The sequence below is a fragment of the Rhyacophila brunnea genome, unplaced genomic scaffold, assembly GCF_057557595.1.
Source record: "Rhyacophila brunnea isolate RB1 unplaced genomic scaffold, BYU_Rbru_1.0 scaffold_24, whole genome shotgun sequence".
NCBI classification, from domain to species: domain Eukaryota; kingdom Metazoa; phylum Arthropoda; class Insecta; order Trichoptera; family Rhyacophilidae; genus Rhyacophila; species Rhyacophila brunnea.
In genome coordinates, this window is record NW_028232904.1 from 23524579 (window position 1) to 23551697 (window position 27119).

Genomic DNA, 27119 nt, shown 5'->3' on the forward strand with positions numbered 1-27119 from the left:
ATTATTAATATATACGTGCGTTACTATGGAAATCAATATGAATGTGAAAATGACATTTCAGTATTATTTCTATCAAGTACAAATTTTTTTGATCGTTTAAGCTAGTCAAGTTAAATTTATATGATTCAACAGAAAATTTAAAAACGTTGTAAATAAAAAGTTCCTTTTATCTTGTAATTATTTCTTATAATAATTACTACGTGTTTTTCTTTTTTAACCATTTTCAATAACTCTCCAATATTATTCTTTTTATTATAAACTCTATTTAATATTTGATTTATTATGCTTTTTGTGTCCGCCTTTTATTCGCATCACCTCATATTCTTTAATTCTTCATTCTCATTATACTTTTTTTCTGTAATTGATTCTATTGGTTGACCTAAATAAAAAAGGAATTTTTTATCCATTATAATGACAACACTGACTATATTTTTTACTCAACGTGTAGTAGGTAACGTCCGGTTTCCGCCATAATATTATAGTGGTACGATAGTAGTGATGTATTTTTACTTTGGTTTTCTATTGACACGTTTTAACCACTACGTCAAACAATACAGTGATTACAATGGTAAACATTTACAATTTAAAAGAGAAGGCACGAGTAGTACTTAATAAATAATTACTGCAAAAGAATAATTGAATTCAGCACCAGGTAAGGAAATTTATTAAAATATTCCAGGGCCGCACCGCCCACAGCTGACGCCCCGGGACCAGGTGAGAACGTGAGATATAGCCGTGTAATCCATTAACGCGATCCGGCCCACACTTAGGAATAATTGTGCCCAAACAGGGATTATTCGGAGCCTACCGGATCGATAGTAGACAACAAGGCGAGATTCTTGTATATGTATACCTATTATACTAGCCATATTACTCTAATAAGGTCGACTATTTTCAAATACGGGTTTCTATCACAGATATTACAATTCTAAGGTAAGAATAATTTTTTTTTCATACGTTCAAAAATAAATAATATGAGTCAAACACCATTTAAAAATGCGTATTACAAAGCCTTACGTCTTAGTGTGAAGCATGGAGATGTCTCAGGAGCAGATATTCTGGACTGAGATCGCCACGCACTGTGCTTCGAATAAGTCAATGACAGAGTTTTAAAAAAAGTAGTTAGTAAAAAAGCAGAATAGTAGTTTAATAAATGGTTTTAATTTTGTAAATAATATATATTATTCTAAATGACTCCAAAATAATACAGATATACAAAACTATATGGAGAGATCTTCACGTTCGCAAGAAGATACTGGAAATTTCTTAAGGCTACTTCAGTTGAGGCATGGTCTAAAAAGATCGTGGCTAGGCGATGCGCGAATTGTGCAAATGACGCGTGCCGAACGAAAGATAATTTGTCATAAAAATCCAACATGCGTCCATTTAATGATAAGTTTATTGTTATATTCCTAATAATATTAGTATATTCATTGACTTGTTTTCTTTTTTTAGAACATACGTAAAGTCATCTTTACACGATTTAAGAATATTTTCATCTGACGCCATGACAAAACAAATCGACGTGCGAACACCTTGACGGTCGGTCTCCGATTGGCGACTAGTGAGAAATTTTGTCGCACCTACAAACTGTTGAAAATTATTTGCCGTTTTAGTGAAGTACGCTCTTAAACGCCATAGTTGGTCATTTTGGTGACCAGGTTGGATGGCCCGACGGGTCCAACAGCTGGTTTGACCAACTTGTGACACAATCACTGCGTACCTTTTAAATAATTTTTAATTACCACATTTAAATAACATGTTAATTGCATCTAATGGCAGTTTAACGGGGACGCGGCAGACGTGCCGTCCGCATCCAACGAGTTAAGGAGCACAGTTTTGAACCTAAAGGGTGTGGTTTGCATCATGTAGTTCTTTTCTACATGGACATGTTGGTCGGGTAACAAGTCCAAGCTCAAATAGCTTAGCAGCAAATCCACCATTGTAGTATTACTGAATACATTTATTTAAGAATACAAAACATTGTGGACATAACAAATCTAAATTCAAGACGTACACAACATGAGATTTACATTATAAGTCAAACATTACCCTTAAGAGAATATAGAAGAAAAAAATACATACATAATAACAATAATAAAAAAAAAACAAAACATTTTTAAATACAATTTAATACAGAAAAATATAATTTTTGAAAACAAAAAACACAATTTTATACGAAAAAATGCAGTTTAAAAAAACAAAATGCAAAGTACATTATTGAAAATGTCTACGTCTTTAGGGACCGCATTTACTAATCTTGCACCCCTTGCTAATGGTGCCTGATAGGCTTGACACGAGGAAACGGTTCCAATCCAGAATGAATCATGGCTACGACCACGTAGGTAATTGACAGGCGCATGTAAATTCAAATTCATTAGGACACCAGGATTGGAAACCATCCCTCTCGATAAAAGACAAAAAAGTGTTTCAAGAGCAGAAGAGAAAAAGAAAATAATCATCTGACAAATTATCGAAAGGAAAATAGTTAAATGTTTTAAAATAAAGACATTGAAGAAATTTCTTCTGGACGCGTTCTAAAATAAGCTTATAGGAAACCTCATAAGGACACCAGATAATCGACCCATATTCAAGAATGCTACGCACTTATGAGATGTAGAGTGTACGTTATACATTTGGATTCTTGAATGGTTTGAATTGTTGCATGATGAATCCTAGAAGCTTACTCGTATCTTTTGCATCTTAGCAACGGTTAGTTAATTGCCACTGAACATTAGAAAAGAATATAATATAATAATATGTCGACCTGGCCTTGTTGGGTGGATCTCACTTTTGCTGCCAGACCTTTAACACTGCATCCAATTTCATAATATGACGAATTTATTGTCTTCTTCATCAGTGATGCTTTCTCAGCATCAAGGTTTGGTGGTAGATATCAGTCAATATATTACCGTTAGTGAATATTAGTATTGTTTTTGTTTTATTGATGAATAAAAACATATTATGCAGTTTAGCTTCAGAACTAACCTGTCAATTAGGAGGGCAATAAATTTGTTCAACCAAACAATTATTCGAGTAAAAGTTTGCTATTTTTTCTGATCTCTACAGCCTACATCTTTCAAAAGGTTACCGTTCACCACTGATAAGTATAATTAATAGGTGGACGTGGTTTTATAAAATCTTAATATAATGCGTTCTTTCGTAATTATAGTCATGAAAAATGTGTCGATGGGAGATTGTATAAAGATTTTGTGCATTACTGTGTAATGCACGTGTGCTGCGCTCTGAGATCTACGATGATCTGAGTTAATTGGGATACTACTATCAGAACAAAGTTCGCATCATAGGTTGGAAGAAATTAAACAGTCATTGACGTTTTAAAAGATGTAAAACTATTGATGTACTCATCCCGCAGGATGATGCTTTGTGGTACATGAGAATATTACTAATTAATCTTGGAATTAGAGTAGAGAGGTATTTGCAGAAACTTGGAATAAGTAAGGAAATAGTATAATAAGCAAAAAAAAACATGGGACCTGTAATTTGATACTCCTGCAGAGTTTTATTTAGTATTATTGACACAGTAAAGTTAAGGGGTAGTTTTAAAGGGTGCACAATTCATTATCTTAAGCATTTGATAAATCATTACTAAGACTACACATTATATAGGGTAGGGTTAATACGTATGAACCTCTTCTCACTACTGTTTGGAGTCGCATATTATGCTACGTTTAAGAGCGAACATGGGTTTAAACGTTTACATCAGTGGGGAAGGGTGGAGGTAGGCTGTTAAGATCCGCCCTAAATGGTGCACACTAAACTTTGTCAGTCATACAAATTTGTTTTCATTGGACTATGACTACAATTTACAGATAGTGCTAGTTTTTAAAATTCAGCAAAAACCAAATCAAAATAGAATAGTCAAAAACACTCGTCTATCTATAAAATATTTAAAATTATCCCATTAAATCTAATTTTGGATATTATTTTATACATTTATAATAATATTTTTTTATCTTTTATAGTTTGATATAGGCAAGAATTAATGAATTTAAAAAATGAACCAACAATATGTGTAATATGTATTCTTAATACAACGAAAACAAATAAGTATGATTGAAAAAGTGTGCACTATTTTTGTCGGATCGCACAAAATATATCGAAACTAGTATGGTTTGGTTTAGGCAGAGTTTAATTGATTTTGAAAAACTAACCAACACCATCTATAAATTGTAGTCTTAGTTCAATAAAAAAAAACGGTGTGTGTACTTATGTACGCACGTTAGAAGTTATACTTCTTTGGCGTAACAAAACAAAAACAAAACTTGTGATAACCTAGATTCTTCGACAAACTCTTAATTATCTTGTTAAATTACACACTCAAGAAAAAGGACCGTTTATTGGAACGCCGTTGATTTATTTATATACACTTTAACTTATATTAGTACATTATATAATTATTTATCGTTGTTTTTATTTTTAAAGTCACAACTGCCACTATGACGTTTGATAGCTTGTTTACGTAAGGAATTGCAAATGGCCGACAATAATAAATTCGCTGCCCAGGCAACGGAAAAATTCTAAACTATAATAAATTACACTGTATAATCGTCACGATTGGAGTATCGTACTGTGGCGTAATTGTAGTGCGTTCGGCTGATGACCGAACAATCGGTGGTTTGAATCCAATCGAGTGCGTATATTTTTATGTGAAAAAATAACTTATCACACGCCAAAAATACACTCTGATCTGATTTTCCAAACGCGCCTAAAAAAGTATAACTTCAAAAAATACGAGTACGTATGATTAACAAAGTTTAATGTGCACTATTTATATCGGATCAACAGCCTACCTCCACCCTTCGCCACTAGTTTACATTGTACCCATTAATTGTATAGTTTTTTTTGCTTTTATTAAACCGAAAATTAAATTCACATAAGTTTAATATTCCAGTACGGTCCTTTTCTAAATGGTACAAATGCTTTCTCTCCAGAATCTTTTATTCTGCTTCCTCGAATATTATCTGTTTGCAGTATCGGCATGCACTTATGAAATTGGCCAAAGGTAAAGGCATTCAAATATGCATTGGTTTATTCTGTTGGTGAATTTTAGTGTGGTGGTAGGATGGGTTTTGGGGGTATGCGACTAGCTTCCGGGTAAGGGGGATGAAAGAAATTTGTCGACGACCCTTTATTGGTTTTTTTTTCTGTAGCTAAATAGTGACACGTGTAGAAATTAAAATAATTACTAGATAAAAAAAACTTTTTATGTACAAGGTTTTTAAATTTTCTGTTTAATTATTATGCTCAATATGCTCAAACGAAGTAAATAAAAAAACAAACAAACAAATATAGAATACTTAAATGTCATTTTGACATTTCATTTTGATTTCCGTAGTAACGCACGTATATATTAATAATTTAGTTACTAGGACCACCCCCTTAGCAACCAATAATAGTGTTTAACTTTTTACGAATTTTTCTGAAATAACTTTCCATACAAGACAGAATTAACTGAAAATGAATTCAATTCTGCATAAAGATGGCTAAAAGTATTAAAAGAATGCATTGGCATAGTGTCATTATATACTTTAAAAGTTTCAAATGTCTAGCTAGTCGAGAAGTTAGTTAAAAATCGATTGCAAGATTTGTACTGGACAAACAACCACCGGACAAACAAGAATACGAGCTAAGAAAAACGTGGTAAAATAATTATTTCTACACTCTCCAATCTGGCGTAACATTTTTTTTACATATAGGTATATAAACATACATCTCAAAATCCATCAACGTTCCATAGTATCCACATTATTCCACATAGTATTATATTTAGCACCAAGATGAAGTTAGTTATGTCGAAATACCTCATACGATTTAATAAAGTAGGTTAGTTAGTAACTTTAACTTCTAGTTAAAAAGTATTCCGTCATAAATTACGTTGTAAGCAGTATACATGTTAAAGTACCCAGTGGTATAATTTAGAAATCATAGTCGACGTAATTCTTTACATTATAAAATAATTATTATATTGACGCAGACAATGTTTGTCTTATAATAATAATTTTATAACAACCGTGTTTTAGCTAGACAAAGATTATAATATTCTGCTTGAAAATTCTCATATTTACGTATCATTTAATATCCGTTTATTACTTACTTAATACTCTGGTAGATAGATTATCAAACAACTGTTTTTAAGCTCTATTCATAGTTATCATTATATAAATTTTTAATAAAATTGTTACTTAAGTATTTTTCTTTCTCGTTTACTATACTGTCGTGATGTCGTGAATCCCGGGATTGATGTTTTTATTAATCACAATCAATTAGTATGTCAGCAAGGGAATTGCCAGATGCTCACGGATACTAAATAATCACTTTTTGCTGCTATACGCAATCGAAACAACGTAAAGAAATATAATAAATCCGTTTATTCAATTTAACCAGTTAGACGGCACTGATGTACAGGCACGAACTTATTTCTACACCATATTTTATAAGTGTGTATTTAAGTTATTTTCTCATTGAATTTGGTTGAGCCAAATTGTGGTCGCATTCTTTCGTAGTCCCCACCTACTCAAATCCTTTTATTTATTATTGCCACAAGAACATATGATGAGCAATTACTGATCATAAGACAACCGGGATTGCGAATAAAGGCAGTCAGGTCAAGTGATATCCAGAAAGCGGACGTGGGCAAGTTGTTATACTTTACCGTCGCTACCTAGCTACAGCGTGACTCATACAAAACATATCTGTTTGACCTTCTCACGCTAAATCGGATACGGTTTCAGCGAACGTCGCGTCTATATCATTCATTCAGAACTTATCATCATCATTCATCAACCTCATTATTTATATTATCCAAGTGCGTGAATACCTAACCAGCTTGGTGCACGCCAACCCTCTCAACATTAAAGGTCAGTGCCTGGTATTCTCGTGTAAACTCTCCGCCCTAGATTCGTAATCCACCATTCACAATCAGATTCAAATTATACAGTCCACTACTAAAAGCGCCGCTAGAATTTAATACAAACACATCTACAAATGAAAAGAAATCATTACAATCTCGAAATGTTTGTGAATTTTATTAAATGTATTGTATTTATTGTCAACACAATACGAAGGAATGATATTTACTCACATATGCGTGAAAGTGACCTCCCACTGTGCCTAAAGCTCAAAGTGTTCAACCAGTGTGTGCTTACCGTAATCACATATGCGTGTGAAACATGAACCCTAAGTAAAAGAGAGATCCAGAAACTTAGAGTAGCATAACTTGGTATGGAGAGGTGCATGCTGGGTATAATGCGAAAGGACAAAAAGAGAAATGAGTAGATAAGGAAGCAGACAAGGGTTTGCGATGTAAAAGAGTTTATTAAAAGCCTTCAATGGAAACGGGCTGGACACATAGCTCGAAAAAGAGACAATCGTTGGACAAATCTAGTCATCCAGTGGTATCCAAGAAGTACAATACGTTCGAAAGGTAGACCTAGAGGCCGCTGGATCGATGAAATGATTAAGTTCTGCGGAAGTACGTGGCAACGCAATGCACAGAACCAAGAGAAGTAGAAGCAGCTTGAAGAGGCCTTCATCCAGCAGTGGATAGATTCAGGCTGATGATGATGATTTTTTAACTTCATTAAACCCATGGATTTCTAAGATTGAACGTACACAATTTTAACAATAAATGTCTTAAAACTCGTAAATACTATCAATTATACCTAATAGATATCTTTGACTGATTTTATGAATACTATTTGCTAAAAATTAATATTAACTATCAAAAAAAAATACTATCCCGGGATCATCAAGCTGTAATCCCGAATCCCGGGATCAAAATTCTGGCTCAGGATTGGATTCCCTAGTCGTGTTTAATTATTGAGATCACTCTATACTGTAAAATCTAGATCATCTTTTCCATCTTTTCCAATCTTAATTTTACATAGGTAATTAAATTTAGGTTTATGGATATTATTATTGTTACTTTTATGGCCGTAGTAATTTTGATGTGGTATAAAATTTTCATATACCCAAGCAAAAGTATCGGAGGTTATCAAAGATGCTGATGTAGCCCCGACATTAAAATTATCTTATTTAGAATGTTGTGTTGAGTGTGTGTGATATAGTAAATTCAGGTAGTGAGGAATAACACACGGTGTTGGTATTTTCTTGGTTTTATAGTGTCGATATAAAGTTTGGATAAACACGGCACTAATAAAGGACTATCACATTGGTTTTTATGTTGAATTGGAAGGTTTATATTGTTATTTGAATTAAGGTTGAATATTACGTGGAGTTGCGCGCATTGACTACATTGAAGAAAGGCCGAAATGCAACTGTTTCTAGGACGGTCAAGATGCAACCGTTTCCTTTTTTGTTTTTGCATAGTAATGTCTATGGTCCATCAATGATCGTCAGTGACGTCCCGTGAGGCTAGGAAGATTGAGCGTCGCTTGAGGACGGCAGTTACTCGAAAGGCGGCAAATCGAGGAGAAACATTAGGTATATATAGAAATATGTACTTACCTAAACTTAGTAATAACGGAAATATCCTTCCATTAAAAAAAATCAGCTCACTGGTTGGACAGAAAATGTATTAATTAACATAAAAGGCTTAACAGGACTGTATTTTTTGTCGGTTCCGCGATGTCTAGTTTACTTCCGTTGTACTTGCATGTCACGCCCTTGATGGCCAGCAATGATACGTGCAAATTTGCGAATTATATTTGAATTATGAAGGTATATAATTACCTAATTAATTTATCCAAATATTTTTGCCAGTCACTTGCGAGTTTTGAAAGTTGTCAGGTGTATTTTGAAATGTGTCTGAAACCGTGGACTCGCAATTTGCAATATTCTCTATTGAAGTGTAGAGATTACATTTCAATAAATTAGATTTAGTGGTATATATTATTTTGTTAGTAATGTATCCATACAACACATTTCTTAGATATTGGAGTCACGAAAGGATGATAAAAAATAATGTATAAAATAATTACAAGATAAAAAGAACTTTTAATATACAACGTTTTTAAATTTTCTGTTGAATCATATAAACTTGACTTAACTAGCTTAAACGATCAAAAAAAATTATACTTGATAGAAATAACACTGAAATGTCATTTTGACATGTCATATTGATTTCCATAGTAACGCATGTATATATTAATAATTTAGTTGCTAGGACCCTAGACCCCTAGCAACCAATAATGGTGTCGAAATAACTTTTCATACAAAACAGAATTAACTGAAAATGAATTCAATTCTACTAAAAGATTGTTGTTTTTATTTAATAAAACGCATTTTTTTATAGTACTTATTCCAATTTAATTAATATATTAGGACCGGTTTCGTCCGCCTCAGTGGGACATTTTCACTTGTTCACTTCACGAGTTGAAAATGTCCCACTGAGGCGGACGAAACCGGTCCTTATATATTAATTAAAGTGGAATAAGTACTATAAAAAAATTGCGTTTTATTAAATAAAAACAACAATACAATGCAGTTCCACCATGAATTGACAGTTAACAAAATAAAAGAAACTACTTAAAGATGGCTAAAGGTATTTAAAAAAAATCATTGGCATCGTGTTCTGATATATTCTAAAAGTTTCAAATGTCTAGCTAGTCGGGAAGTTAGTTAACAATCGATTCCAAGATTTGTACCGGATAAAGAACCACCGGAAAAATGATAATACGAGCTAAGAAAAACGCTGTATAGGGCTGCATTTTGGCGCTGCCTAGGGGTGGCATTTTATCTTCACGTCACTGATGATCATAGACAATAGCATGAAAGCGTTTAGGTTTATATGCGAAACCTCTACAACGGTATGAGTTCAAAAAGAGAACCGCCGATTTAGAATTTCAAAATTTGCTACAATAAAATAATATTTCTGTTTAATATACGGTCTAAACAGAAAAATCTAACATTTTACCATGATGATTTTTCCATTACGACTGACTAGCGTCCGTGAATGGATTTTTCCTACCCAAAGTGAGCCGGCAGACACAGTTTGCAGATTTTTTCCTCGGAGGAAAGTTAAATCAACGTTAAGGCTAAAAATAGAATTCTAAAAATGAAAAGGGTCGCGGAAAAACGTTTAAAATAAAAAAAATGTTTTCGCGGATTTTAGGCTCACTTAAAATATACAAGCGAGCACGCATTCTTTTTAAATAATACGCAGGACAATGCCACATTTGGGATTACTGCTGGAAAATAATAATTGTTTTCTTTTTTTAAAATAATTATGATTACGTTATGACCTAATCCTTATCGTCACCTTTGTGAATTGAGACCCTCTCCGGAAATGTATCGTTATCCCTTCTACCTTCATTTTGCGATAACAACGTAAAAAGTTAATGCGTCAGCTCAAACCCCATCTGAAACTGTTATCTATAATACTTATTTATTCTTAAATTTGAGTCAATTTGGTGTATGTCCATGTACTTTTAATGAGTTTTGTATGTACTATCTTTTCTACACTGCATTTTGTTTAAATATTGTTAACTCTGTTTAGTACTGTTAATACATTTAACATATATATTTTTTAATGATTTTAAGGCTGCGGGGGGGACGGGTTTTACAAAATCGAGCACGTGCCACTGACTTCCACATCCTATAGTAGAGTCCCATGTTCGAATCCTGGGTCTGACAAGTACACGTTTTGTTTTTCAATTTGTTTATGAGTCAGAGTATGGACCTAATAATAGGTTGAAAAAGTGGCTGACATCCATTTCTCGTAAAAAAAAAAACAAAATCTGTTAATACAAACCTCCACTCTGTGGAAGCCCATATGATCTTATTTGGATCGGAATAAGTACGATAAAAAATGCGTTTTATTAAATTAAATTAATAATACAATGCATTTCCACCATGAATTGATAGTAAACACAATAAAAGATACATCTTACTAGTTTAGTAGGTAGGTACCTTTATTTTTTAAGTCGTTTTCTTACGTAAATTATTTCCTTTTTACTATGCGTCCCTTAGCAGAGGCCACCATCAGAGTGATCTTGGTTTTGTCATCTGGAGTTGCACTCGTACCAATTACGGAGTTTCTTAAGCTATGAAATGCGGCGTCGTCTTCTGATATGCATACCGTTGATTTATCCATGCATGACAAGTTGGGAAATGCTGTACTTTTGTCCTTTCATAATGTGGCCGAGCTACTGTAGTTTTTTGGTTTTGATACTACGTGCAACTTTGCAGTTATTTCCCATTCGATTGAGAACTTCATCATTTAAAGGCACCCCACGAACAACAAAAGGGGCACATTTCAATAAATTTGAGGAATGAAGAACAATATTTAACCAAATATTTTTACAGGAAAATAATATTTTTTATTTATTAATATTACTTATACTTATTAATAATTTAGAAAAAATAGTTTTCTATCATACTTCTAGACTTCATAGAATCTTCCTTTTTCTGTATTTATTTAATTGATTTATTCCACTAGATGGCAAGCTCACACCAGTACCATCCGCCATCTTTGTTCTGTTTATCGTTGTTATTTGATTAAGCAATTTTCAAAACCTTACAGCACCATCTAGGAGTGAAGGATAAACCTCTTTGATACATCAAAACGTTTAAAAGGATCTACTTATCATTGTTACCTTAACTCAATATGCGAAATATTTTCCGCTTATCGTTGTTCGGGGGGTGCTTTAATTTGTCACCCGGTCAGTCCAAGGAATTTTGAGGATGCGTCTATTTTTCAACTCTCCGTGACATCTTTTTGATTTAGCGTCCATACTTCCATACCATAGAAAATTATTGAAAGAATAGTATGATAATGTAGCATTCGAAGTGTCAGACTTAGGTAAATATATCGATTGATAAGGAGGCATCTCATTTTCAGAAAGACTTTCACTCCTTGCGATTTTATTTTTGTTTTTATTTCTTGAGACTGTTCCCATTAAATTCTCTCATTGACCCATGTTTCATAATATTTATAATGGGTCACACGCATTGCCTAATATTTTTAAAAGGTATTATAATCAAAATATTTTTTTTCCGTGAGTGGTAATTTTAGCAAATTTCGTATTGAATTAAGGCTGACGGAAAAATACGACTTTCAAAAATGAAAAAAAAATCGAGAAAGGGCGTAAATAATGCATGGCTTATTCGCAGGCATAGTTGTTATTTATGTTTTTAAAGTTCAGTTCCAACCAACCGAAAAATAAGTAGGTATCTACCTATACCAGTTTTTCATACTCGCCCTTACATCATCGTTAAGCAAGGCTTTAGAAAAGTAAGCAAAACACCCGTTGGGGGAGGATAAAAGGGGGTGTAATAGGGTATGTGGGGATAAAAGGGGTAAAGAGGGGGTATTTGGAGACGTGGGTGTTAGGGTAAAGGGGGGTAAGTGGAGATGGAGATGTTAGGGTAAAAGGGGGTTCATGGGATATTTTTCCATTTTTGGTTTGAGTTAGTGCGGTCTCGAAATCAGTGCGTAAACACACATTATCCGAACGGGTAAATAGAACATGACGTTTGCAAGGTAACTATGCGTAAACTTTGCTTATCTGAAGAAAATATTATACAACACTACTCTGCGAAGTTTTTTGTTGCTTTTAACCAGCGAAAACATACTTTATGTGCTTTTAATGTGTTTGCTGTGACTGACGTAAGCACAACACTTTTATTTTAAACAAACATTTCATTTTTAACTTTTACTTTTAGCTGTAGTAAAACACAAAATACCCGGCATTTATTATAAGTACATAGATTTTTTTATGCAGATCAAAATATGGATATTGTTAAAAAAAAATGAATACTGAAAACAATAATAAAAATAATTGAACATACATAATTTTGAAAACAGTTCTGAGAAAATATAAAATAATTATAACCAATAGAAAAAATCTTTTTGGAAAAAGTAAGATGGCCAGCAGAAATCGATCTGCATGTCTCGGGTATCCGTGATGTCGGTTAGTAATTAACGTAATAGTACCTACTTTGATTTAAAATAAAAAAGCCGATCGCCAATAGTAGCTCAATTTGGAAAGCACATCAGACAGTATTAAAACCATTAGTTAAAATGTGTCGCAATTAAGTATGACGCCTTTAGCGTAGTGGTTTATGTGCATGCGCGTGATACCCGAGCTATTGAGGTTCGAGTCCTGTATGGTGTTTTAATATTTCAAAAATATGTTTTCTATTAGTTATAATAAATATTATGTCAGAAGTGTTTTCAAAATTAGGTATGTTCAATTATCTGAATGTTAAATTCTTAAATCTTGTGAATTATTCGTTAAATAAAAAAAATAGTTAACTAAAAATAGAAACAATGTTGGTTATCGATCCGTGATTCTTAAAAATAATTATTAATACTACATTATCTGAGGTGCTTCAAATTCAGCCAAATGCCATTGTAGGTAAAGTAAAACCCTTGTCATATTATTATGAAACATAAAGCCAATCCGCTGGACATCATATATCTTAAGTAGGTATAAAAATAACCCAACCGTCCATGAGACTTCTACTGAGTAAGCAAAAGGGGAGGTGTGGTAAAATTAAACTGCGGTACTTGGAGCTTATATCAGATAAATGGGTGTGGAGACGTTTTTTGGAGTCAGCTAAGATCCAAAATAATTTAAATTTATTATTATAATTATATTATCACACTTTAGCTGATGATTGATGTAAGGATAATAATTATTAGTATTTTCGAATCGTAGCACAAAAGCTTATACAAAGTGTTAAGTAAGTTTTCTATGCAGACTCTTACAAGGAATAGTCCCAGCTGGTTAACTCACTCATGAATTTTAAAATATTTCTTAATTTATGACTTCACTTAAACGCGCCATTTCCATTTATTTTAATAATTGACCTTGATTGTAAATAATATAATATAACAATATATTATGTTATAGGACTGTTTTTGTTTACAATATTAAAAAACACTCACCTATTAAGAGATTTATTTACTACCTTTATAATGGTTCACAGAAAAGTGTGAATGGCAATATTAATTAGAGTGTATAAACTAAGGCCCGTTTCAGACAGGACACCGGTGTCGCGCTCATATATAATAAGGAGGTCTTTGTATTCGAATAAAGGGGCCTTTGTATTATGTTTATGAACACCCCGAGCTAATGAGTCAAAGAGTGTCCGGTATACTTTTCCGTCGGCCGCTACATTCTCAAGCCGCTGATACATATGTTTTTATGAGAAGTTTTATGTTCTAATTTATATCGCGAAATTATGCGTTGACTCATTAGCTCTGGGCGTTCATAAACATAATACCATTTCTTCAAATACAAAGGCCTTCTTAATATATTACGAGCGCGACACCGGTGTCCCGTCTGAAACGGGGGTAAGACACGGCTTCTCCTCGGAATAAGCAGTGTAAAATAAAATCGCTCGAGTCAGTGTCTCATGAAAACATATCAAAGAGTTGTCAAAGTATATATTTTTGACAATTAGGTCCCCTATATTGCATTTAAAGTGAACTTCAATATCGGTTCCGGCCATCTTAATTTTGTGTTGTATTGATAATATTGTACCTAACTGTATGTCTTTATTTTAATACTATAAGAAACGAATGCTGGATATTTATTAAAATACACAAAGATACATAAATTTAACCCAGTCACATGCTACTAACCTCCAATCAAAAGCTTTGCAGGCCGGACATTATTCCACTACTCCATTGTGGACCCAAATATAAAACGGGATATCTGTTTTATCTCAATGTTACCAATATGAATATCGTGAAAACAAAAAAGGGTTAATCTTTCGACTGGGTATCATCGGATTAGGCCAATCCATATCAAAATATCGAATCAACAAAAAAGCCTATCTATCTAGAACTAGACAACAAGAAACCCTTATTTTTTTCGTACTGGGATTGACACAGGTTATTTACATATATTATCCGAGGGTCACATGAAAATCTGGGCTTATATTTAAAGTAGTCTTAGTAGAGGCAATGATAAGATAAGCGTCCTGCAGAGATTTTGCTATTTTACATACGTTATCATCATACGCCGCGGTCAACCTGCAATGAATACTTTCCCTAGCTCCTTGCACACTTTTCAGTTCGTGTTCATCGTTGCTACTTCCATCCGCCAAACAACTTAGTGGGTTCTATGATTAAGTGGTCGTTTTTATACATACGCGATAATAAGGTATAGTTCTATAAATATATGCATACATTTCATAGCTTAAAAATTACATCATTTGGTTGTAGTCAAGAGATGGATAAACTTTGAATAGAGAGAAACTATAAAGAGAAAAGCTTGTGGTTTATTTCTGTTATACGGAAATATTATGTTGTAGCGCAACGCATAATACTGAGAGAGATATTATATTTGGCTTATATAACCCTTCATACAGCAGTGGATTAACTAAGGCTGATGATAAAAATAAATATTAATAATTGAAATAACATTTACGTGGCAAATGGTTTCTAAGAAAAAGTTTTTAGTTGTTAAAATACGGATTATAATGTCGTGGATAACAGGTTTGAATCTTGGGTCTGGCAAATATAAATATTGTTTTTAATTTGTGTTTGGAGTATAATAGTACTGATTAAAACTTCACTCTGTGGAGACCCATTATGATCTTAATATTAGGATCAGACGTGGTCAAAAAATTAAAGTATGTATGTTGACAGCTGTTTCACAAAATCACAGAAAACCAAACCTAAAAGTTCAGACAGTAAAATTATGTTAATGACATGACGATAAGTATTTTATATACCATGTCCGATCCTAATAATATCATATGGGTTTCCAATAATCCGCTCGCCCATCGTAGGTGACCGTAAGTAATAGTTATAATTAATATTCTCAAGAAAAACTGTTGAATTTGCAGCGTAGTAGAAGCAATATCCGGAAAGGTCAATAGAATCCCTTTCAGTCCATTATGTTATAAAATATTATTCAAATAGGTAAATATTTCAGATCAATCTATTTATAATTAATATAATTTCATATTTTTAAAATAAATATTGTATATGATTAGTATTGAATAAGTAAGAAATAAAGATATTATATATATATATATATATTGTAGCAATCATACCACTCAGAAATTAATGAGTGATACACTTTAATAATATGTCTGTTTTGTTGTCAAAAAAAAAACAATGTAACGATGATGATCACCAGCATTTCCTCAATCAGAACTAGATCAGTAGAGTATGTTATGATTATTATTGTATAAATTATAAGGGCAATGCATGAATCCTCACTCAACTCATCGTGTCCATCACGAGACGCAATACTATTTCCACAGGTCCTTCACTCGACATAGTTAACTATCTTTTTCTTCGATGGATCTATAGCTCAAGTCAAGCCCTGGCCTCCTCCACTGCCGTCCTCTAGCCGGAACGGTCCTCCGCACGTCTTTTCCAGTTCCTGATTTTTAGCAGCTGGTTGGCATCTTTTGTAATTTTATCACCACATCGTGTACATGCCTTTACCACTGGCTTTTCCCTGCTGGGTTTCTTTTGAGAATCTTCTTCAGTATCCGTAACTCAGGCTTGCGCTGGACATGGCCTGCCCAGTTAAGCCTCTGGATTTATGAGGGTGGAGAGTTTTGAATCTTGGTATAAGCGGTATTGTTCCGTGTTGTACCTAATTCTCCACTCTCCACCACCATTCATGGGTCCGTATAACTGCCCCAGGATCTTGCTTTCAAAGCAGTCCACCATTTCAGCTGCTTTCATATTTAGCGTCCATTACTCGCACCCGTATGCAACGACTGTTCGTAGGACGGTTTTATAGAGCCGGGTCTTAGTTTTTCTGTGGACATTTCTGGGTTTGAATATGGACAGCAATGAGAAGTACGATTTATTTGCAGCGGGTATTCGGGCTTTTGTTTCTTTCAGTTCCTCGTTCTCTTTTGTAATATTGGTACCCAGCAGGTATGTGAACCGGTTGACAACCTCAAATTATTGATTGTTTCCAAAATTGGAACTTTGGCCCACCCTACTCTAATTTTGTCGGCTTTGTACCATGACTTTAGTTTTGTTTTCATAGTAAACTATCACTCCACTCTAATTATGCCTCTCAGTTCATTAATATAATCAATCTTTTGATCACATCGATCTCACCAATTATAATCAATACCCACGATTATAATCTCACCCCATAATATTTATTAAAGTATTATTGTATTTTTGTAACGATCAATAAACCCTCCTCCAAACACCCCAGCAACCACAATCGTTATCTACACCTCATCATCCACAGCCAAATATTGTATGTATATTATGGTATTATGTATTATGTATAATCTCACCTAAACTACTTACAGCTACCCTTGAAGACTTATTCAACTTGACTGGAATGACAAAGGGATCCTCATAAATGAAGAATACCTGAGTCATCTGCGCTTTGCCGATGACATAGTAATTTTCTCGCAAGACTCAGAAGACCTCCAAAGCAGAATGTAGGAACTCGCTAAAGTAAACAACAAAGTAGGTTTGAAAATAATTGTAACAAAGACTAAAGTCATGTTCATGCCCAAAAAGAGATCCTCATCAATGGCACTCAGTTCGAACAGGTGAAAAACTACACCTATCTGGGACAACAAGTGTCTATAGATGGATGTATATTGGATGAAATTATTCGCAAAGTTAAGCTAGGCTGGAGTGCTTTTGGCCGCCTGCATAATGTATTAAAAAATGACCTTTTACTGTGCCTAAAATGGAAAGTGTTCAACCATTGTGTTCTCTGCTTCCCGTAATCACATATGCGTGTGAAGCATGGACCCTGAGTGAAAAAGAGATCCAGAAACTTAAGAGTAGCACAACGTGGTATAAAGAGGTGCATGCTGGGCATAACGCCAAAGGAAAAAAAGAGGAATGAGTGGATAAGGAAGCAGACAAGGGTTTGCGATGTAATAGAGTTCATTCAAAGCCTCAAATGGAGATGGGCTGGACACATGGCTCGAAGAAAAGATAATCGTTGGAAAATAATTTAGTCATCCAGTGGTATCCAAGAGATACAGAACGTCCGCAAGGTAGACGTAGAAGCCGCTGGTTCGATAAAATGATAAAGTTCTGCGGAAGTATGTCGCAACGCAATGCACAGAACCGAGAGAAGTGGCAGCAGCTTGAATTGGCCTTCATCCAGCAGTGGATAGATTCAGGCTGATAATGACGATGATGATATATATCTATTTTTTATTTTATTTTCCTGGTTTACAATATAATATACCTACAAATTTAATGAAAAATTTACCACCGTGATAAATAATACAATTCCAGGCGTACGCAGGCAGCTTTGTTTATTTCACTGAGCATTAGAGTCAGTCATATTTCGCGACAACAAAAGGGGTAGATTAAAAAAGCCCTCACATATAAATAAACAAAATAAAACATAAACCTTATCTTGCAGTGCCTAACCGCAAAATGTCGGATGGAGCACTTAGACATTGTGGCTCTCAAATGGGCGAGGGAAAATGGAATGTCTGTTGCCAGCGTTTCCTGAACACTTTGATTATCTAGCTTTGTATAATAAATTATATAATATAGCCACCTTAGTTTTATCAGTGAGAAGAGGTGGTGATAGGCTGTTAAAGATCCGACATAAAATTAATAGTACATACTAAACTTTGTCAGTCATACGTATTTGTTTTTCATTCTAATGAATTTAAGTTTTGTACTATTCTAGTTTTTTACGATATACACTTGCTCAACCTATTAAACCTATGCTGAAATGGAATACTACACATCTTAAATCTTTTTTCAATTAAACCTTGTCTAATCCAAACCATAACAGCCTAGGTATGCCATAGTAATATTTATTTGTTTTCGTTGAATTAAAAATACATGTTATTACAGATGATGATGGTTAGTTTTTTTGAATTCATTAAGCTCTGCCTACCAAACCAAAATTGATAAAAAATCTTTGATCTATAAATATCTAAAGTGATGCATGGTTTAAATGTATTATTATAGATAAACGAACATTTTTTGACAGTATTTGACGGAATTGCTTACGATCCAGCTTAAATATTGGGACCATACCTAAATAAGATTTCATATAAATAAAAAGGATTTCAAGTTATACACATTTATCTAATATATAAAAATCAATGTTTTTTTGTTTGTTCGTATTTCATGCGCTGCCATACCGTTCATCCGATTGCGATACAACTTTGTCAACTTATTGCTGGCACTTGCTCGAAGGTTTTAGGCATAGTCACTTACAGTAGGTATTATATATAAAAAATAAATGTCTGTCTGTCTGTCCCGTATGCGTTCCTATATTATTCATCCGATTGCGATGAAACTTTGGTGAGTTGTCGTGCGCACACCCGCAAAGGTGTAATTAGATAAACCACATTCTTCTTCTTCTTCTTCATCATTATAACTACTTTTATTCATTACTATATTCTGAATTCGATTTAAATTTAGTGTTATTTTGTTTGACATTTATACCCCTATTGGAATAATTATTTTCATAATGCCATATTGTATTACACAGATATTTTAATATTAAAAATATATTTGTATTTATTATTTTTTAAATATCTAAGATAAATGTATCCACGAAGCGACCTTGTACGAAGCCACTTCAGCTTGTATTTTTATAAAAATCGATGTTTTTTTAAGTAAATAATATAAAACATATTAAAACTATAAATTAGTCAAAAATCTGTCACGAGGAAAAATTGAAAACTCAATAAACTCAAAAAAATAATAAATACGAGCATACAATGATAATGTAACTATGTCCGTAAAAATGTAAAAAAATTCACATTTTTTACAATTATTGTGGGTTTATCTTTGACTTAAAAAAATGTTTTTCTTTTTAATGTTTTCAGATACTTACATATTTATTATTTAATACAGTTGAAATAGTAAATTATCAAAAAAATGTCTCAAATTGCAAGCTTCGTCTTTTTCCGCTTGGTGCCTCTGGTAGGTAGAAGCATCCTCCTTAAATCATTCGCTGCTGAGTCGATAATGATTTTTTAATTACCCCCTTTAGAATGCACGTTAATTATATCGATCGGCCGCCTGGTCATTACGCGCCGTGTGCGGCTTCCGCGTCCAAAGTATTAATGAACATCTATTATGCCGAAAAGGTACGTTTAATTAAGTTAAAACATTGAAATCGGAACTTTGAATAAAATTCGTTAAGGCTTGTAGTTTTTTGAAATACTGAAACTTGACTAGGTACCTACGTAGTATACTTTGAGAACCATTTCCCGATGATATTATTTTCATACTGTGTAAATTGTTCTTAGCGCAAAGGATGGGTATAAGAAATAAAGGAAACGGTAAAAGAATGGGACTTTGTAGCCGTATTAATTTTTCCTATCTTGATCGTTAGTCTTGAAGTCCCGACACAGTGACGTCACCAGTCAAAACGAAGAATCATGCTGAGGTTAATATTATAAAGATGTATCTTGTAGGTATAACTGAAGTAAATAATATATAAATACTAGTCTTTCAAGTGAAACAAGTGATGTTCCAAATGGATTGTATTATAAAAACAAAAAAACTTCAGTTTTTGAATAACCTAAAGAACTAATTTGACCACCAGACTCGCAGACCTAATCAGACTCAACGATAACCGTAAGTAATCTTAACTATTAAATAACAATTACACGGAACAATAAATTCAGCTAGCAATTCAATCGTGTTAGCACTTAATGTAAGTTAAGTTGTTAGTGTGACCAATATTATTCCAATTAAAGCAACAAAATAATAAAAATTAGATAAATAACGAGTTGCTAATTTTTATTTACTAGGTTATTATTATTTTTTATTAAAACAATGAATAAAGTCAGACAGCCTCAAATGCAAGATACATGCCACTCTCAAGCGGCCACTCATGGAAGTTCAAGGTTAATTCGGATATTTTCGTACGTTTTCGATAATCTTCGACACGATCGTGCGCAAAAATAAGAATTATTCCAATTCGCTCACGACTCCAGAGAACGACAAAAGAGTGACTTTTCATGTCATGTAATTTGAACTTAACTCTATTAATATACTACCTACTACAATATTACCGATATATACATTCTTCATACATATAATTTATTCTTTTGTTTTAATACAACAATGACATTGGTGGAGTGAAACAGAGAAGTGTAATTAGTAATTGAAATGAAACAATCACAAATACCTAAGCTTTGAATCAACCACATAAATATATTATTGTGACCTCACTGAGATCAAGCCCGGATAAGATAGGATACTTATAGCATTGTGGTCGATGTGCGTAGACGCGAATCCCGAAAGACGCGCAGGTATCGTATTTTTTTCAAAAAAAGTTTTTTTCTACTGGTTATTTCTCAGAAATGTTTTCAAAATTATATTTGTTCAATAAAAAGAATGTAACATTCTTAAATATTATGCATTATTTGTTGAATAAAAAAATAGTTAATTATAATATAATATCCTGTGTCTCTTTCTACTTAGTTCAACTACGACCCTTCCCTCCTCGAAACCTTTAAATTGATTCTCATTAATTTATATAAATTCTTCATTTACATTATATTGTATCGACCAGATATTATATCCATGAATAGGACTTATACCCATAATTACCATTCGATATTATTATTTAATGGTAATATTTATTATGAAGTATCTATGTTTTTAAGTTTGTATTACTAAGTATTATTATTAGCAAAATATAAATTATAAATAATAAACATAATAAATAAATAATAATAAATATAATAAAAAAAAAATTTAAAAAAAATTGGTTACATACTCACAACACGTTGAGCGTCGTTACCGTCATTATCAATTTTTATTAATAGTATTACCTGAAACAAATAAAAACAAACATTTAATGATAAATTAAAGTGTTATATACATACGTTATAAAATACACATATGAACCTAACATCGTCAGATTTATCAAAACCAAACGTTTTTTACAAAAGACGTGGTTGGGCCGATTGTGGTGGCCGTCAGCGTTATTCCCCACCTACTCAAATCCCCTTATTTATTATTATGACAAGACCAGATGACGAGCAGTTACCAGTCATGAGTTGACCGAGACTGCAATGTACATTCAGTGAATATAAGACAGCCGTCGCGGGTGAGTCAGCTCAAGAATACCACGGGTACGTGGTGCCGCGCCGCGTTAACTACCGAGTGATTCAAAACATATCTGTTCGACCTTCATTGCACTAAGTTTGTTACGGTTTGAGTGAACGTTGCGTTCATCAATAATCCATCGTTAACTTATCATCATCATTTGTCAACCTCATATAATATCGTCCATCCAAAAGTGTATCGTCCGTTTACCAGGGCGTGAGTGCGCCCTAGCCCTCTCAACATCAAAGATCAGTGTCTGGAATATTGTGTAAACTCCCCCCCCCCCTCCCTAGATCCGAAATCCAATATCACCTTCAAATTATACAGTCCACTGGTAAAAGCGCCACCAACACGTATGGAGGTACAGGAACCCATAAAGCGCATTACGTTACATGGTCCAAAAAGAAAACAGATGGAAAAGATCATGATTTCTGTAGTTTGAAGTGGTGTGAGAAAAATAATATAGAAGTTTAATTGAGAAAACTAAGTCAAACCGATTTTTCAATAATTAAAATGTGATTTTTATCCATTCATCAAAACAGTCACTGTCACACAATATCACAAATTCTGAATGGAATTTTCTGAGAGTAAATAATATGACATACACAATGATCTGTCCAGAAGAATAAACAACCCTTATGCAAGCCCACCTCCTCGTTCCGCCACTGTCCCAATGCCTTAGATGAGGCGTCGCGGATGGACAGATCGAGTAAAAAAGGTTTCAGCCAACAGAACTTGATGACGTCTCTACAAAGGCTAGTGCTTTATAAGGGAAATCTGAATTTCATGAATTAAGGCAAAAGGGACAATCTAAGTGTATCTAAATTCTTTCGAGACAAAATAAAGTCAAGAATTTATTTATTTATTCCGTTAGGGACTTTAAGGGCTTATCATTTAATTTAAATATGAAGAATTTGTTTTGTGTTTTCATCCTTTTCCATAGTTATATTTTTATTTTTACATATTGCCAAACAGACCGAATAAAGTGTAGGTATCATTTTAAAAAAAAAAAGTGATTACATATATTTATTTGAATGATAGTAGAAAGCTATGGAGAATGATTTCTGTCGACATTTTTGATAAAGTAAAAAATGATTCCTTTAAAAAGGAAGATTGGTATTGATACCAAATACAACCCCTCGCGAAGAGACGTCGCCGATTCCATATCAGGAACCTTATATAAAATAACGCTAACCGTCCCGTCAAATGACCAGCCCCGCAAATGTTCGCAATCTCTGTAAATACTAAATAATATTATAACTAATATAACATTTCACAAACGATCTTGCGAGAGGCGAATTTCGAAAACCGACGGTCACAAATGAAATTACACGAACCTGAGGGTATTTATTTATTGCCCTTCGGCCCAAGCAAAATATAACCGTTAGATTTCTTAAAAGTTGAAATGTCTACTCTATATAATGTCCCTCACTCCCCAAACATCAAAAATGCCTAAAAGAAGAACTCCAGAACACACACGTGAGTTCATAAAAGGTGTACATGATAATAATCCAAGTTTACGTAGTTCTTATGAATAAATTCTAAGCTTAAATGTAGTTTTTTTTTTTAAATTTCAGCCATATCCGGCCTTAGTTGGAGCATATGGATACCACGCGACACCTCCAAGAATCTCAGTCACTAATCAGACTTCTTGCATCGTTTAAGATCATACCACTATGCCATAGCTCCACCGTATACATTCTATAGATAGTATTTAGCGGCCTTCGCTGGAATTCGGTTAACTTGAAGAGGCAAGCCAAATTGGGGTTTCCTTCTAACATCCCCAGCACGTGACCAAGGCAGGCCCAATGTCACCTTTCCACTATCAGCATGATGAGAGGCTACTTGGTGTGATCATTTATCTACTCATTACTTCTGAAGTCAAACCACCATACGCCCAGAATCCGTCTCAAACATCTATTCTCAAAGCTCAGTATACAGTTGCTCTGAGCCTTCGTAAAGTGCCATGATTCGTTACCGTAAAGCAACACCGTCAGAATACAAACGTCGAATAGGTTTTGACCGAGTAAAATCGTGAGTCTCGATTTAAAAAAACGTTAATAGGTAAATAATTATAGAATAATTATTGGAGTATTCGGTGCTCAAAGAAGGTTTTCTTTGATGGAAACAATTAAACAATATTCAAAAATATATATTTATAATATTAATACTATCGACCGAAGGTATTTGATGCAATTTGAATTAAAATTCTAATGTATTTATGTTTTGTACTATTTTATTTGAGTCGTTTTTTGCGACCCAAGTTTCGCACTTCGGCATTTTCGGGCACTATGTACACTCACCAAAAGGCAAATATACACTGACAACAAATACAATTAACTCTAACTAATATAAAAAAAATCAATACAATATATTAGGTACCTATTAAATCACCTACCTATTGAGTCAAGGATCACAGTAAAAAAATATATAACAAACAAAATAATGAATAGTTGAAGTGTTTGTATCATACCTTATCAATAATAATACTTTCAATAAGCGTATATAGATCGCCAAAATCTAATAATAGATCATTAGTAAATATAAACAATATTAATTACAAGATAAAAATAACTTTTTACATACAAAGTTTTTAAATTTTCTGTTGAATCATATAAACTTGACTTGACTAGCTTAAATGATCAAAGAAATTTGTACTTGATAGAAATAATACTGATATGTCAGACCCCTAGAAACCAATAGTAGTGGATTGGATTACGGATTTCTTCCAAAATAACTTTTCATAAAAAACAGAGTTAACTGAAAATGAATTCAATTCTAATTAATGATGGCTCAAAGTATCAAAAGAATGCATTGGCATTGTGTTCTGATATATTCTAAATGTTTCAAATGTCTAGCTAGTTTGTAAGTTAGTTACAAATTGATTGCAAGATTTGTACTAGATAAACAACCACCGGACAAAAAATAATACGACCTAATAAAGACGTTGTAATAAAAATACTGTACTCGAAAGGTGTAAAATCGTCCATTATGGGAACAATGGTAACGTATTGGGAATTAAATAAGATATATCTATGATATCAGCTTTCTTTAAAAGTTATTAGTTAAACAATTAATATTCAAAAATGTAATATTTTTACATTATCTGTTTATCTTATAAGTTCTCATTTATTATTTAACCGATGATCGGTTGAGTAATATATAAGCTGACTTCATTAAATATTGTTAGACTGATATGCTCGGTAGGAAATTTGACAGCGTTAAATTTCCAAATCAAAGCTTACATTTTCTTAAATAAATTTTCCAAAACTCAATAACAACCAAAGTTCATGCCATTAAATATTATCCTTTAGTAGTTAATTATTCACGTATGTAAGTTATACGGTTTCCGTATTAAAACTATCGTATTTCCACAGTTTTCATATTATCAAACTGTACGGTAGACAATGGAAATTGAATATGTATAACTATTGACGTTTCGTGGAAATTTGTACAAGGCATGATGTTTGCTAACGGAAACATTACAATGTGTATTAACGGAAACGAGATACTTATTGAAAATTTTGTTTACATTTATCTTGAGTTCATTATTTTATTTATTTGATACAACGTTTTTAAATTTTCTGTTGAATTATTATGCTCAATATGCTCAAACTTGTACTTGATATGAAGTGATTAAAAACAAACAAACAAATAATATAGAATACTTTCAATAGTAACGCACGTATATATTAATAATTTAGTTGCTAGGACCCACTTAGCAATCAATAATAGTGAGTAGTAAATAATATTACTTTTAACGATTTTTTTTTGAAACATACAAAAAAGAATTAATTGAAAATTAATTCAATTCTGCTTATAGATGGCTCAAAGTATCAAAAGAATGCATTGGCATCGTGTTCTGATAATATATTCTAAAATTTTAAAATGTCCAGCTAGTCGGGAAGTTAGTTAAAAATTTTCAATCGTCCAATACAAATCTTGGACAAACAAGAAAAAATCTGCACCGGCCAATCAAGAATACGAGCTAATAAAAACGTGGTAAAATACCACAATATAAAGAAAATATAATCATCCGATTATCGGATAAAAGAAAGCCTTTTCAAAATCTTTTTTTTTAAATTATTTTTTACAAACTATACCTCATTTTTTCCTAAATCAATGAAACAGATAATGGGTGACTCTAGGAATAACTACTATACTATGACTTTGTGATGTGTAAAGAAATTGTATTAATACCACATCTGTATGCTTTAATTATTATATTGCATTGATGGCAATGAAAGAGCAGATGATCTGGCAAAGGAAGCTGGCCATTCAGGGGTACCACATCAGTGGATACCAGAAAAACTGAACTGTAATGAGGCTATAAAGAAAATGTGCCAAAGTATGTGGATAGAATTTCACCATAGGGCATCATTAAAAAAGGGGAAATGGAGTACGTCTATTCTACCATCACCACGAGAGGTACCCTGGTTTGTAGAGTCTTCTTTGACGAAGAATGAGCTTAAGTTAATACTGAGGCTAAGAACAGGGTACACCATGGGCGAAAGATTTGATGTTCTCATGGGAAGAAGCAAATCGCAACTCTGCGATGAATGTCATGTTTTAGAGGACATTGTACAATATATAGCACTACAATGCCCTAAATACGAACTTCACAGAGTACGGGTGCGAAGTCCTAGGAAGAGCTAGGCAAAATTGTAAAGTTATGTAAGAGAATATGAGTGAAGACCTGATCGTCGGATCCCTTTCTAGAAGAGAAGAGGCGATATGACAGCGAGTCGCTGTCAAAGCCTCGGTAAAATCACAAAAAAAAAAAATATTACACTATTATACAATATTATCAAATAATAAAATTACTGGAATTTCATCTAAACAATAAACCACCTGCTGCAGTACATCATTATTTTGTTCCATCCGACAGAAGTATCAAATATGCTTGTATATTATATTTGTAATAATTATATTCCTAGTAAAGCCTCGCTTAATCCGATATGTTGGTAATCCGTGTATACGGGATTATTATATTATTTAATTTTTAATCGATCTGGAAGGGTACTTTTATCCATATCAAAATTAGAACGGTTTCCCTCTCATAAATTTGAAGAGTCATATTGACTTTTAGCAGGCACTAAATGGCTATGTCTCTTGAGCCAAAAAGGTCCGA